Here is a 14,637-nt window from a genome sequence, read left to right on the forward strand (position 1 = left end):
AGAGTGTACGTGTCCAGGAAATTATCCATTTCTTCTAGATTTTCTAGTTGATTTGCGTAGAGGTGTTTATAGTATTCTCTGATGGTAGTTTGTATTTCTGTGGGGTCGGTGGTGATATCCCCTTTATCATTTTTTATTGCGTCTATTTGATTCCTCTCTCTTTTCTTCTTTATTAATCTTTATTAATCTTGCTAGCGGTCTGTCAATTTTGTTGATCTTTTCAAAAAACCAACTCCTGGATTCATTGATTTTTTGGAGGGTTTTTTGTGTCTCTATCTCCTTCAGTTCTGCTCTGATCTTAGTTATTTCTTGCCTTCTGCTAGCTTTTGAATGTGTTTGCTCTTGCCTCTCTAGTTCGTTTAATTGTGATGTTAGAGTGTCAATTTTAGATCTTTCCTGCTTTTTCTTGTGGGCACTTAGAGCATTAGAGGAGAATCTGTTCTAAGTGTCTCTGCTGGTTTCTAGAAATTTCTTGGGTTGCAGCAGCAAAACTCCAGTCTTCATTTGATAGTCTCCCTTGCATTTGTCTCTAATGTTCAAATGTACCCTTTTTATAAGAACACAATCATAATGGATTAGAGGTTACTACTATTTCAGTATGATATCATCCTAGCTAATCTGCAACAACCTAATTTCCAAATAAGGTCACATTCTTGGGTACTGGGTCTCAGGGCTTTAACATACGAATTTTGGAAAGACACACTTAAACCTGTACCATTCCCCTGTAGAGTGGAGCTCATTCTTTTTTGTGTACTGTTCTCTCCCAAGAGTATTCCAAGTTAATTCATAAAGTATACTTGGACTAGCACATATCAGATCAGTTGGGGTCCACTACAGAAAACGAAATGTAGTACCTGTAAGGAAAAAACCTCAAAGATCTGTCTACTCCTACAATAGCCATTTAGTAAGAGCAGGAAAAGGGAGGTTTAATAGGAAGGAATGAGCCAGCAAACCTTTAGTACAGTCTCCTATCAAGATCAGGTTGTGTTTGTTACTACAATCAGTGGCATTCACAAAAAAGAAATACATGAACTTGTTTTATAAAATTGCCTCATGAGTAAATATAGTCTGTTTTTGGATGATAAACTTCATGAGCAAAATTGTGTGATTTTGTGTATATTATTTCCAGGTGAAAATGACCCAAAAAATCCATCAGCTGTATTCTCTTGTGAAATTAAATTGCTAGATTCTTACTACATAGAAGGAGAAAAACACCAGTGAAAGAACAAGACAATTAACAAAAACAGGGCTACTTTCTTTTCTTTTTCTTCATAAGGCAATGCTGAGCCAGCAGTAAATGTTTACATTGTTACTTCCACAAAAGTTGTATTTTGTAGTGCAATTTGGAGTGAGTAAACCTAATTTTAAAATTTAGTATTTTTCTGAAAAAATCAGCGACTTTGGCCATCAAACTTAAGCATTTTGTGCCTTAGTACTTGCATCTGAAAATAGGAATGTGAGTATTTACTTTGCAGTGCTCAACATGATAATTATTATTCCTGTTAGAAAGAAGTATAATCAATGAAGTAGAAAAAGTAACTGGAACTACAGCAAGAGAGTAGCATCGTGGATATCAACTTGTAACTGCAATGAATAGAGTATTGACGGGCAAATATTTCTTCTGGAAATATTTGTGGAAACGGGATTGTAGGAGTTGAGCAAGGAGGTTCTGAATATACAGGTTGGGATCAGGGCAGTAACTCTGAATTATTATTTTGTATGACTGTTTATCTCTGCATGCTAGCAATAATTGCTTGCACTTGGCAAAATGCTATTTCTTCTCCACACATATTTCCTCCATAGGTAGAGTTGGTGATGGCAGCATATGGCTCTAGGAAAGCTTTCAGTAGTTGTGCCATCTTGTAAGGTCAAAGTATTTATAGGAGCTTTGTCTCAACTTACAGAGATAAGAATCCATTTCATTCTCAGTAACACATCAAAAAAATATCTCACTACAGTCAGCCCTTGGTATCTGCAAAGTTCTACATTTGTGGATTCAACCAATTATGGATCAAAAATATTTGGAACAAACCCCAAACAATAAAAAATAGCAATAGAATATACATTTTGAAAATGCAGTAGAACAAGTATTTACATAACATTAACATTGTATTGGGTATTATAATTAACCTGGAGATGATTTAAAGTACATGAGAGGATATGCACAGGATATATGTATATACTACACCATTTTATGTAAAGGATTTGAGCATATGAGGATTTGGTTTTTAGTGAGGGTCCTGGAACCAATCCCCCATGGATACCATGGCACCACTGAATATAACAGGAAGGAATAATTGTTTTCTAGAATTACAAGATCCGTCAGCTGCCAGCAGAGCTGAAAATGACAACAAACCAGTTTCTAGTTGAGCTACAGTTTACTTGTCTCTAAAGTAGGATGACAACATGCACATACACATGAAGGCTCATACAAGCATTAAATGTTTTAATACCTCTGAAATGGTACATAGTAAACACAAGCAAAAGGAAATTGAGGGAATAAAAACAAAACGTATTCCCTGAATGGAAATTGTTCTATTTGTTTGAAATGGTAAGGAGGTATTCAAGTATTCACATTCAGAGTGTGGAAAAATAGCAGAAGCCTCATAGTTCCCATATACCATTAGAAACCCATAATTTCAGCGTTAAATTATAGTGCCCCAGAATGTCAGAACCATTAGCACCTTAGAAATCTTTCATGTCTAAGAGTTTTCTTTTTGGCAATTGATCGTTGCCTCTTTCCTTATGGGTAGAATTTTTTTGCCTCAGATTGTCTTTTTTCCTTTATTTTCATATAGACGTCCTGTTTAATCTTTCAAGGATCAGCTTCATGTCAACACCTCTCTAAATTCTTCTTTTTACACAAGAGCCACTAAATGTACATGGTATCCCTCAGAATTAATGACTGTTGTTTAAAATCCCATATTACCTTGCTTATCAATTCTATTATCAATTTTAATTATTTGCCTGGTTTACCCCAGAGGCTCTCCTGATCCCGTTTAACCATTAATACCCATGCCCCCATGCAATGGTTCAGCCCATGCACTTAACGTTCTGATTTTCAGTTCCTCTTCTTTTCTGTCAACTAGCAACCCCGTCTTTCTTTGTGTTTTGAGCTCAGCAACTCATCTGTTTTTAAGTTATATTTTATACAGCATTTTTAGATGTTACTAGCAATTTTTTTCATATTATTTGAGTCTACCATCTTGCCAGAGCTGCTACATTTGCTCAATGTATAACTCTTTGTTATTAAGTATCTGCTTTTCAACCACAGCAACAAAACACTTACTTCTTAAAGGTGGCATTAGACTGCCTGAAAGAAACAGGTGTTCATAATCATACTTTATTCACTTCTTAGCATGTCATTTATTGAAACAACGTGCATCTAGGTTGCATCCAAAAGCTAACTCCGGTGATATGTTAATTCCAGTACCTCTTAACATCACCTCTCGTTCTGCCTCAAACCACAGATGATATTGTGCCCCTATCCAAAATATGTGTGCACTTTGCATATCTTCTCCAAGGTATTTATGAGAATTAAAGAGCTGTATGTAATTAGCAGTGAAGGAACCCTAGTTTGCCCTGTTTCTAGTGTATCTGGATCCTGATTCACATGATGAAATTATTTGCTTTACTTTGGAGACCCAGATAATGAGTGTGTCTTTCTGCTGCTGCTTAGAAGAATTAAGATGCAGCCTTCCCCATTTGTGAAGGCAGGTTTACTACAAGTGATTGATAATGAATAAAAGACAGCAATTAAATGCAATAAGATTAATTACAACTTTTTGAAGAAATTGGATCTGGTGTTAATTTGGTGGTCAATAATAGCACTTGGAATTCTATTTAGCTTTATAATTTAACTTTCCAGCTACCATTCACAACTAAACCAATTTATGAGAGACAGTTGTTGCTACATGAAAGATGTAGCTGTTCTAGAAATTATGAGTGTACTGTTTATCTTTTCAGATTCAACAAGCTCTTGATTACGTTCCATAAATAGCCACATTCAATTAATTTTTCTTTTATTCTCAGATTTAACCTGAAGGTCTCATACAAACTTAACCTAATAACAATTACAATATGTACAAGAGAGAAAAAATAAAACATATTGTTGGGTGGGATGTTTACTCATGCTAAGATAGTATAGATAATATTCCACCAATATAAACTATTAGAACGAGTGAAATAGCATCCAATTTTCTCATTCTAGAATACTGAAAATAATTCTATCACTCTCCCTGAATTTTTTGTCTTTCCTCCCCAATTTCTTTTTCTTATAATGTCCCTTTTACAAGTAGATATTCAGATATCCTTGTGTATTTTATAAACTATGAATATGATTTGAAATATAATTTGTCTGATATGAAGTAGTTTATATTATATCTTATATATAAAATAAAATGTAGATTCAAAAAGAAAGGTGTGCAAATTACAAGAAAGTATAAAAATGATTGTCGACAAAATCTGTAGCAGTTATAATATGTATTATGATGTAGCAAATACATCATAATACGTATTATAGACATGGAGTCTTGCTATGTTGCCCAGGCTGGTCTCAAACTCCTGGTTTCAAGTGATTCTCCTGCCTCAGACTCCTAAGGTTGCTAGGATTACAGATGTAAGTCAATGTGACAGATCTAGATGTAGCATTTTAAAAATTTGTATTTTAGAGAAAATGAAATAGAAAGAACATTAAGTAACTCGATCGCTCACTACTCAAGGTGGTGGCACAGGGTGGTAAGGACGGTGGAGTGATTAGAGAAAGCATTGGACTTCTCTGAGACCTAGTTTGGGGAGGGAACTGCCAGCCTTCCAGAAAATGCCCCGCATCCTATATGACAATCGATTCAATGTGGTAGGGGAATAATGATGGCACGTGCAGAGAGACATATTTAGATTGATGGCAAAGGTAGTATTTTCAGTTGCTCATAGGCTGTGAAGCATGCAGAATATCCGAGAAGGAAATCCAGGGGACACCAGGTAGGTTCAAGAGTGCTGAGCAGCAGGTGAATCTGAGGAATCGTGTGGTTGAGATGACCAGATGCAGCAATACAGACCCTACAAACCAAGGCAATAGCAGTGCCATGCACTGGCGCTAGCACTTGCCCATATGCTAGGCACTACCAGTTTTACTATCACCAAATGCCGTAGGAAAAGAGGCCAGTGCCAGAGATATAAAGGATGAACTAAATCAACTAGGAGCCCACAGAAGAGACATCCACACCCCCATTGCATGAAGAAGTCAGAGTCCACTCTTGCTCAGATAGGAGAAGAGGGTATCCCTAACAGGGAGTTTGCACTTTGAATTGACTATTTACTCTCAGATCTTCTCTTAGAGTCTTACCTCTCACTTGGTCCTGCAGTCCTGTCCTAAAATTGTCAGATTGGACAATATTTCCAGTTAGCGATTAGTTAAGTTATGGAAAACAACTAAAAATACATTCTTTGGCACATCTGAGCTGAAATGAGTAAATATCTACTCTTGTACATTATATCTTAATATCTTTCTCCCACCTATTTTTATGAGAGCCTCAGGTAGCACCATAGGCAACACAGATTGAAAAAGAAATAATTTTACGTGGTCACTTTCCTTTGTACAGGCAAATATCCAGTCAGCACTCTTAGATGGTTTTCGGGAAGGACAGACTTCTGCCAATGCTGGTCAAAGACTGTCATTTGCACATCACATCATCAGACCTTCTAGAGGAAAATGATGTCCTCCTCCATACATTTCTCATGTTGCTAAGTTTTTCTTTCGGCGTAATTCTTTCTTCTTCACTGGGTCTTAACATCCTTTTCTTAACTGCAATATCTACTTTTGGGGCAAATCTCAAAATCCGTCTGTATTTTTAAAAAGGACATGGTACAGCAAGAAATGTCACTCTCTAACAGAGGTTATTGTCTTGCTGAAAAATAATTTAGTTCTACCAAACATTAAACAAATGAATTTCTAAGTCCTCAACCAAATATAAATAGTTTATTTTTCAAATTAAATGAGAAAATGAGTTATAATTTGGTAACATTAAGTCACTATGTTTCATAAAGCTATGCTTCTCCAAATTGCCAAGATACAATTACATTGGAATTATTTCTCCTAATAAATTTTACTGTTGAAAATAATTAATTATATAGGAATTGTTTTGGTTATTAGGATTCAAGTTTTCATATACATATGTGTGCATGTATGTGTGTGCACACATGTCCATAATACATGTACATCTATGTGTGTGTGTTTGTATGTATCCAAGTGGAAAGTTTATTTTCATTGTTCTTAATGGCTTATATATTTTTCCAAAACAGGGCTGTCTCTCTGATGAGAAATATAAGGATTCAAATTGGAGAGGGTAGGCTTTAGAGACAAGCAAATCTGGGTTGAAGCCTGATTTCAGCTAGCTGTATAAGCTGAACAAGTTGTGCAGTTTCTTTGAGCCCTTCAATTTCTGGATCTCTAAACTACGTGGCTAGGCATGGCAATAAAAATGTTAGCACTGTAGTGCTGTCATGAGGATTAAACATGGTGCTGTAATTAAAGTACTTCACGCAGTGTCTGGCATAAAATAGGTTCTTAATAAAAGTTACTCTCTTAGAGACTGAAGTTTCAGATTTCATGTACCATTAAAGTGACGAACTTTTGTTTCAGAATATATAACCTTGGCTTCCCATAATGTTTCATCTCTGAATTTTATCAACCATTTTTCTTTTGTTCATCATTTGATCCTAAATATATTGTTTATGGTATACCTTTCTATTACAGCCACTTTTTAGGGCTTTCTCTCTTTAGGCAATTCATTCTGACTTCAGATGGAGATGTGCAACATCAATTTATTACATTTTGGGTGTAAAAGTTATTCTTGTAAGCACTTTAGAATTAAAATATGACTAATTATGATACTTGGTGAATGAATTTGTAGATGAAATTGGGAAATCCTAAGCTACCACCTGGACAGAAAGTAAAACATTTAGTGTCATCTATATTTTACTCATGGCTAATGCTCATGTTTATTGAACAAGTGTCTTGGAAAGTTTTAAGATGTTCACATTTCCATACTAGAAGACAGACAATTTTTTTTTCAAAAGCCAGTTATATTTACAAAAAAGTAAGCTGGCAAATATGATTCATAAGCAAGATTCCAAAAATAACAATGAGCATCAAAAAGAACTGGGATACCCTGTGGCTCGTACACTAACCTGTCTTGTGACCTCAGACAACTTATATCCCCTCCCCAGGTCTCAGTTCCAAACTGTGTAAAAGAGAACTTGCAATCTCTAGCATGTTCCAATTTGTGCTCAGCTTCTACACATACATATCCTATAAGAAGCAAATAATACATATTAACCACTACAACTAGCATAGTTTTGGCTGACACTCCACTTGAAATGATCTTTGATGTTCTCTGGGCTTCAAGCCATATGTAGGGAGATAGAGATTAAAGGCGAGCTCTGAAAGTGCCATAATATTAGCCTTTCTGGTAACAACTCTACCTCCAGTATGCACAGGAGTCCAGTCCCTGGCTTCTGTGTACTGTGAACACTGAGCCAGCAGGGATCAGATCTGCTAACTTATTGTTGAGGTCCTCCAAACATTTTGTAATGGTTACTGTATAGTAGGTGATGAATAAATGTTTGTTGAATGAATGGTAAAATGTCTCCTCTTTGAATAAGGATATCTAGTTACAAGGAGGTTTTCACTGTAGTTTGTTGTGCATTATCTAAACAAAATGGAACACAACAGTACAAAAATACATGCCGAACCTATTAGGAATGAACTGTGATTTTTCCTGGAGATACAAAATCCTAGCCCTAAAAAACTAGGTGGAACAAACGTGTAGATTCTTTATATGTGACATGGTAGAGTAGAAATAAGTAACAAAAACAACACTTAACCTAGCCTGGAAAGAGGTTCTGGCAAGGTGCTTTAGAGGATGTGATCGCTGGGAAGAGTCTTGAAGGACCAGCAGAATACAGACAGGTAAAGAAAGGGAGAAAGACATTCCAGGTTTAAGTAACACACCATGAATGAAGGCATGTGGTTAAAAAACAGTGCTGGTCTCTTCTAGGATTTTGAATTACCAGAGACCATTTAGCAACTGGTAGCAACTTGGAGAATCTACTATATGAGTTCTGAGCAAGATGGATGTTAAGTTATTTACCAGTTGACTGTGGTGGTTAATTCCAGAGGGAATCCTAATCGAGAATCCATTTAACTGACTGCCCCTTAAGAAGGTGGAATATAGCACAGCCATGGCAGCATTCAGACCAGTGCTTCTGACAGGAAAACATAATTGTTAATTTTGAATAGATTGGAATTGAGTATTTGTAAATTCCAGGACAAAAATCACAGTCAAGTAAAGCTGGACACAATACAGAAAAGCTGATTTTTGTTGTTGTTGACATCTATCTGCCATCGGCCCCAGTAGTATACTGCTAACAATACAGGCATAGGAAGTATACATCATAGGAGTGTGTCTGAGGTTACATGTACACTTCTGGAATGCATGCTTCATGCAAAATTTTCTGATAATTACAATGTGAGGTCTTTAGCATTTTTCCTGTCCTGTTTTGACTCCTACTCCTTGGTTTTACTGTAATGCCAGAAATGCAGGCTAATTTGAGGACACGTTACTGATAAAGGATTGTGTAAACTTTAAGCTACTCATTCTGACATAGGCAAGTGAGTCACCGACGAACATTCAGATGTTGTTAAACATTATCTTCTCTGTATATAACATACTATATTTAGTTCATTCATTTTTCTTATCACAATATTTATTCTGATTTCTTTTTGTATTCCACACTGGAATACATCCTCCTACGGAAAAGAGACCATATCTGTCACTGCTACATTCCCTGTGACTAACCCAATCTTGGCACATCATAGATCCTCAGGAATGTTTCTATCAGCTAATGAATGGCTGTTTCTATGCTCTCCATAACTGCATAGCAACACATGGCAGCATATAGGAGAATATTCCAAGCATGAAATATACCACACCACAACTTTGCCTCTCACAAGGCTGCTTTGTAAAAACATCTATTACTCTGCCATCTGCCATACAACCTTTCCTTTGTTCATTTCTCAATTGCCACTTTTTAAAATAATTTCTGCTAGCTGCATCATTGCCTCCTTTCCTGCCCTTCATGTTGAGGTGGTGATATGGTTTCACTTTGTGTCTCCACCCAGATCTCATCTTGAATTGTAATCCCATAATCCTCACATGTCATGGAAGGAACCTGGTGATGGGTAATTGAATCATAAGGGTGGTTTCCCCCATGCTGTTCTTGTGATAGTGAGGGAGTTCTCATGAGATCTGACAGTTTTCTAAGGGGCTTTTCCCCCTCTACTCGGCACTTCTCCTTGCTGCTGCAATGTGAAGAAGAACATGTTTTCTTCCCCTTCTGCCATGATCGTAAGTTTCCTGAGGCCTTCCCAGCCATGCTGAACTGTGAATCAATTAAACCTCTTTCCTTTATAAATAACAGTCTCAGATGTGTCCTTATTATTATTATTAATAGCAGCATGAGAACCAGCTAATGCAGATGGGCATTATATAGGACACCTGGATTTCTTTGCTTTTCAGATATGATGCCTTTTCAAAGCAAGACAGTCCCAGGGCAGAGCCTTTATTTTCTAACATAGTTTCCTTAGATGATCCACCAAAAAATCAAATTTCTCACTGTACTTGGTTTATTTCCAAATTTCCTCTAGTGACTATTCCAAAACATTACCTTTCTCATATGCTGCATGCCCCTTTCTCATTCACTTTCAGGAGACAGCTTTGTATTGACCAGCAAAACAGAGCACACCTCCCTGCCTACAAACCCATCTGTAATTGCAAATATCATCATAGTTTCCCCTCTAGTCTTAGAAATGCCTTTCTTTCTCCTCAGGGATAACTCTTTCCTTAGGCTCTTGACTCCAGTACCTTCTGTTTACCCAAGTTCTTTGCTCTATCAATTATAACACTTTCCTATATCTTCATCATCATACTTCTACTAGATCACTTCCCTTAGAATATATATACCTCTCATTGCTGAAAAAGGCCTCTCATGATTCCATATCTACCTCCAGATTCTGGACAGTTTCCCCCATTTTTCTGCTCCATTTTCAACCATCATTTCAGTTTTATACTCACTCTAGTGCTCAATTAATTTGAACATTTGGCTTACACCCCTGCTACTCCACAGAAACTGCTGTGTCAAAGGTTAGCTACTGGTAATCTGCATATTAACAATCACAAAAAGAAAAAAACTCTCTGCCCCAAATGATATAGTGGACCTTGATTCTTAAATATATTGAAAGTATTTGTTTTCATTATGCTGTTTTTACCCCACCATCTGTTCTTCTCACCTTTTAAAACCACTGTTTCTTGGTCTTCTTATTGGTCTATTTCTCCCCGAACACATCTTAAATTATGATGTGTTCCTCCTGTACTGTACCCTCTCCAATTCACTTTCTACCCCTTGCTTTCTCTGGGTGACCTCATCAATTATCATGGTTTTACCTAACCCCCCTATACAATTGTTTCAATACAGTTTGTCAGATTTCATTATTATTATTGTTGTTGTTATTATTATTATTATTATTATTATTTTGAGACAGAGTCTCGCTCTGTTGCCCAGGCTGGAGTGCAGTGGCTCGATCTCTGCTCATGCAAGCTCTGCCCCCGGGTTCATGCCATTCTCCTGCCTCAGCCTCCCAAGTAGCTGGGAGGGATCAAACTACCTTTGATCCCTCCTCTTGGATTAAGATAAACAACTATCTACCATTCCAACTGGCATCACCACATAGATGTTTCAAGCAAATCAGATCCCACACTTCAAAGCTGATTTTGGGAGTTTACATACTAAATCTAGAGTTTACATACTAACATCAGATTTATTCCTCTCATATATCCTCTATTACAATGTATCCTGCCATTATCTACCAAATGACTCCAAGAAGAAATGTAGTGGTTTGGTACACTTCTTCTCTCTATCATTCTCTATATCTATTATCAGTCATGATTTAATGAGAAAAATAGAGCCACCAGAAATGACAGAAAATATAGATTTATGTTAGAATTTGACTCTAAGGAATTATGGAGACTGGTTCAATAGTTGATCTATGACTGTTCTTTCTTCATCTGGTGCTGGATCTGGCTCAGGAAAAGCTGAAGAAAAACCAGCAGGAATTAGAGAAGCTGTGGCGCCAGCAGTTGCCCAAGCCAGTTAGGTAAGCCAGTATATCAGCAACAGTGTGCATGAGCTGCAACTGTGTCCAGTGTCTTCAGCGACATTCCCTGCATTAAATGTGTAATTACTGTTTCACACCTGCATTCCAAATCTCACACAAAATATTTTACAATGCCCATGTTAACCTGAAACAAGGAAGTAAAGGGAATTCTTAAAAACATAATTCCAACTTAGCTAATTGACACTATACAAACTCTTCAAACTATCCAATTAGCTAACAAATCCTGCTAGTCTCTAGAATCTGTCCCTTTGACTACTTCATTGCTAGAACAAACTAGTTCAACTTGGAATAACCTCCTTCATGGTGCAGTAGCCTCTTTACTGAGAGTTTCTTTTTATTTTTAAGCAAGTCCACCTTATACCCATTAATCTATCCTTCATAGCATCACCACACTGCTCTATCTATAAAAATGAATTCTACTTCAGGAAGCCAAGGCGTGCGGATCACGACGTCAAGGAGATCGAGACCATCCTGGAGAACACTGTGAAACCCCGTCTCTACTAAAAATACAAAAAAAAATTAGCCAGGCGTGGTGGCAGGCACCTGTAGTCCCAGCTACTTGGGAAGGTGAGGCAGGAGAATGGCGTGAACCTGGGGGCGGAGCTTGCACGAGCAGAGATCAAGCCACTGCAACTCCAGCGTGGGCAACAGAGCAAGACTCCAAGAAAGAAAGAAAGAAAGAAAGAGAGAAAGAGAGAAAGAGAGAGAAAGAAAGAAAGGAAGGAAGGAAGGAAGGAAGGAAGGAAGGAAGGAAGGAAGGAAAAAGAAAGAAATCTGACAGTATTACTCAACCCATACATAGGTTCCATATCACCCAGAAAATTAAGTTCAAGCATTTTTCCTAATATAAAACTTTTTACAATCTAGTCTCTACCTAATTCTTCAAGCCTCATGGCCATTATTCTCCTTGCCTTAAACTTCAGCAATTCTGCAACATCTACAGTATCTCTGTCCCCAACACATACACACATGTCCCCAACAGATTTATGAATTTGCTTATGTGATACCTTCTTTCTCAACAACGGCCCACCCCCATCTCACTCCATACACAGTTAACATGGCTAAATCTTTCTTGCCCACCTTACATGCAATTTTATTTGGAAAATCTTTCATTGATCTCCATCCATTCTTCCCTGAGGCCTTGCTTTAGCTCTCCTTCATTTGATCTCTGATAGCAACCATATTTTGCACATTTTACTTTCACAGTAAACACCATATTATTTTGAAATTTTCTATTTGTCCTTTCTACTCTTTGGAAATAGGCTCCTTTAGGATAAGGACTGAGATTGGTTTATTTTATTTTATTTTTCTTGCCCGAACTAACATCAAGTTTGATGCATAAAAGATATTTTACTATGTTAGCTGAACCAAACTGAACTGACAATACCTTCATATCTTGCAGCAAATGTACCCCAGCACTGACCCTGTAATATCAAGGAGTGAGAAAGGAGAAAAATATACGACATTATATTTTATATTCACAGAGAACTATTACCTTATCTCCTTCCAATGTATGCCTTCCAGTGCTTCTCTCTAGGAAGATTTTAATGAGATGAGAAAATCTCTCAGAAAATTATGAAGATTTTACTTTCTGTGTGGAGATAATTGTCTCATGAAAAATTTGTATTTTACTAAAATTCTTACATTGAAATAGATTTGGTTGCTCAAGAAAATTAGCTGAAAAATAAGATTTATAGGAATTTAATAAAGTCAGGTATGCAATACATATATAAAATCTGTAACTTTTTTACTTTACTTTATTTTATTTTGAGATGGAGTCTTCCTCTGTCACCCAGGCTGGAGTACAGTGGCATGATCTTGGCTCACTGCAGCCTCTGCCTCCTGGGTTCAAGCGATTCTCCTGCCTCAGCCTCCTGAGTAGCTGGGATTACAGGTGTGCGTCACCATGCCCAGCTAATTTTCGTATGTTTTAAATAGAGACAAGGTTTCACCATGTTGGCCAGGCTAGTCTCAAACTCCTGATGTCAAGTAATCTGCCTGCCTTAGCTTCTCAAAGTGCTGGGATTACAGGCATGAGCTACTGTGCCTGGCCCATAACTTTAAAACTGGCATTGAATAGTTAAAAATATATTGAAACAAATAACCTTATTCCCAATCTTAACAGAGAATATCTAGAAATAAAGCTAACAAGAAATATACAGGGTTTTAATGAAGAAAATGATGAAGTGTCACTGACTTGCATAAAGGGAGATTTGAATAAATGACTTTATAAAGTTTCTGTCTGAGAAGAGTGGCTCTTTGAAAATGATGTTAATCATTTTTATTGTGATTAATGGGTTAAATGCAATTTGTTCAAAGTCTAAAGAAAACACTTAAAAGACTTTAACAAAATCATTTAAATGCTCCTTTGAAAGCATTAATTAACAAGCATAGGTATGTAAATTTTGAAAAAGAAGAGTTATTAAAAGGACCCAAACCTCTCAGATATTTAAAAATGTATTATAGAGCCAAAATAATTAAAACATTGTAGAAATTAATGAAAGTTTAAAGGAATGGAAAAATAGTTCTAAAGCATAAACTAATGTGCATAAGAAATACAATATGAAGGTGGCATTTTAAATCAGTGAAGAAGGAAGCATTGTTTAATAATCTGGTCTGAGACAATGGCCTATATGTTCAGAAGGAAAATAAAATAAACTTCTGTTTTCATTCTAAAAACCCAAATATATCCCAAATGGATGAAAGAACCACATGTTTTTTAAAAAAGACAAAAACTATCTAATTCAGTGATTCTCAGCCAGGAGTGATTCCGAAGCTGATAAACATGCTGCAACACACAGAAAATCCCCATGTAACAAAGAATTATGCAGTTTAAACTATCAGTAACAGCAATGAGGATCCCTGATCTTATCACAAAGTCAAAGATCAATAGTGATTAGCCATTCATAGTGTTAGCATAAGTAACAATACAAGGAACCAAAAAGTGGTGGCTTTTTTAAAGTGTAAGAAGTAAGGCCTTTAGGGCAGTTTCAATTAGAATTAGTCCAGGTCCAATCAAGAAATGGAAACCGTCCAGTGATTTGAATAGGAAACCTTTAATGTAAAACAAGATTAACTATGATGGAGTTTGGAATAATGAGAGATTGGCCCATAAGAAGTAAACAAAACTCTAAAAAAATAGAAATAATAGATATTAGGACCAGAAATTACTGCTAGAACTGAAATAGAGAATCCAAAAATGAAGTTCCCCCAAGTGCTGACTCCTTGTGAGGACATGGCTCACTGAATGGCAGAGAAGTGCTGCAGTGTTATGCCAGTGGAACACGCTAAAAATCTGTCCTCTAAATTTAAGTAGTCAGGGTCTATACATCAGCTAATCCTAAATTACAATGATAGAGTTTTCTTCCTTAGTATTCCTTACCTGTCACAAAGACTAGATAGGA

The sequence above is a fragment of the Piliocolobus tephrosceles genome, chromosome 14 (assembly GCF_002776525.5).
Source record: "Piliocolobus tephrosceles isolate RC106 chromosome 14, ASM277652v3, whole genome shotgun sequence".
Classification (NCBI taxonomy): Eukaryota; Metazoa; Chordata; class Mammalia; order Primates; family Cercopithecidae; genus Piliocolobus; species Piliocolobus tephrosceles.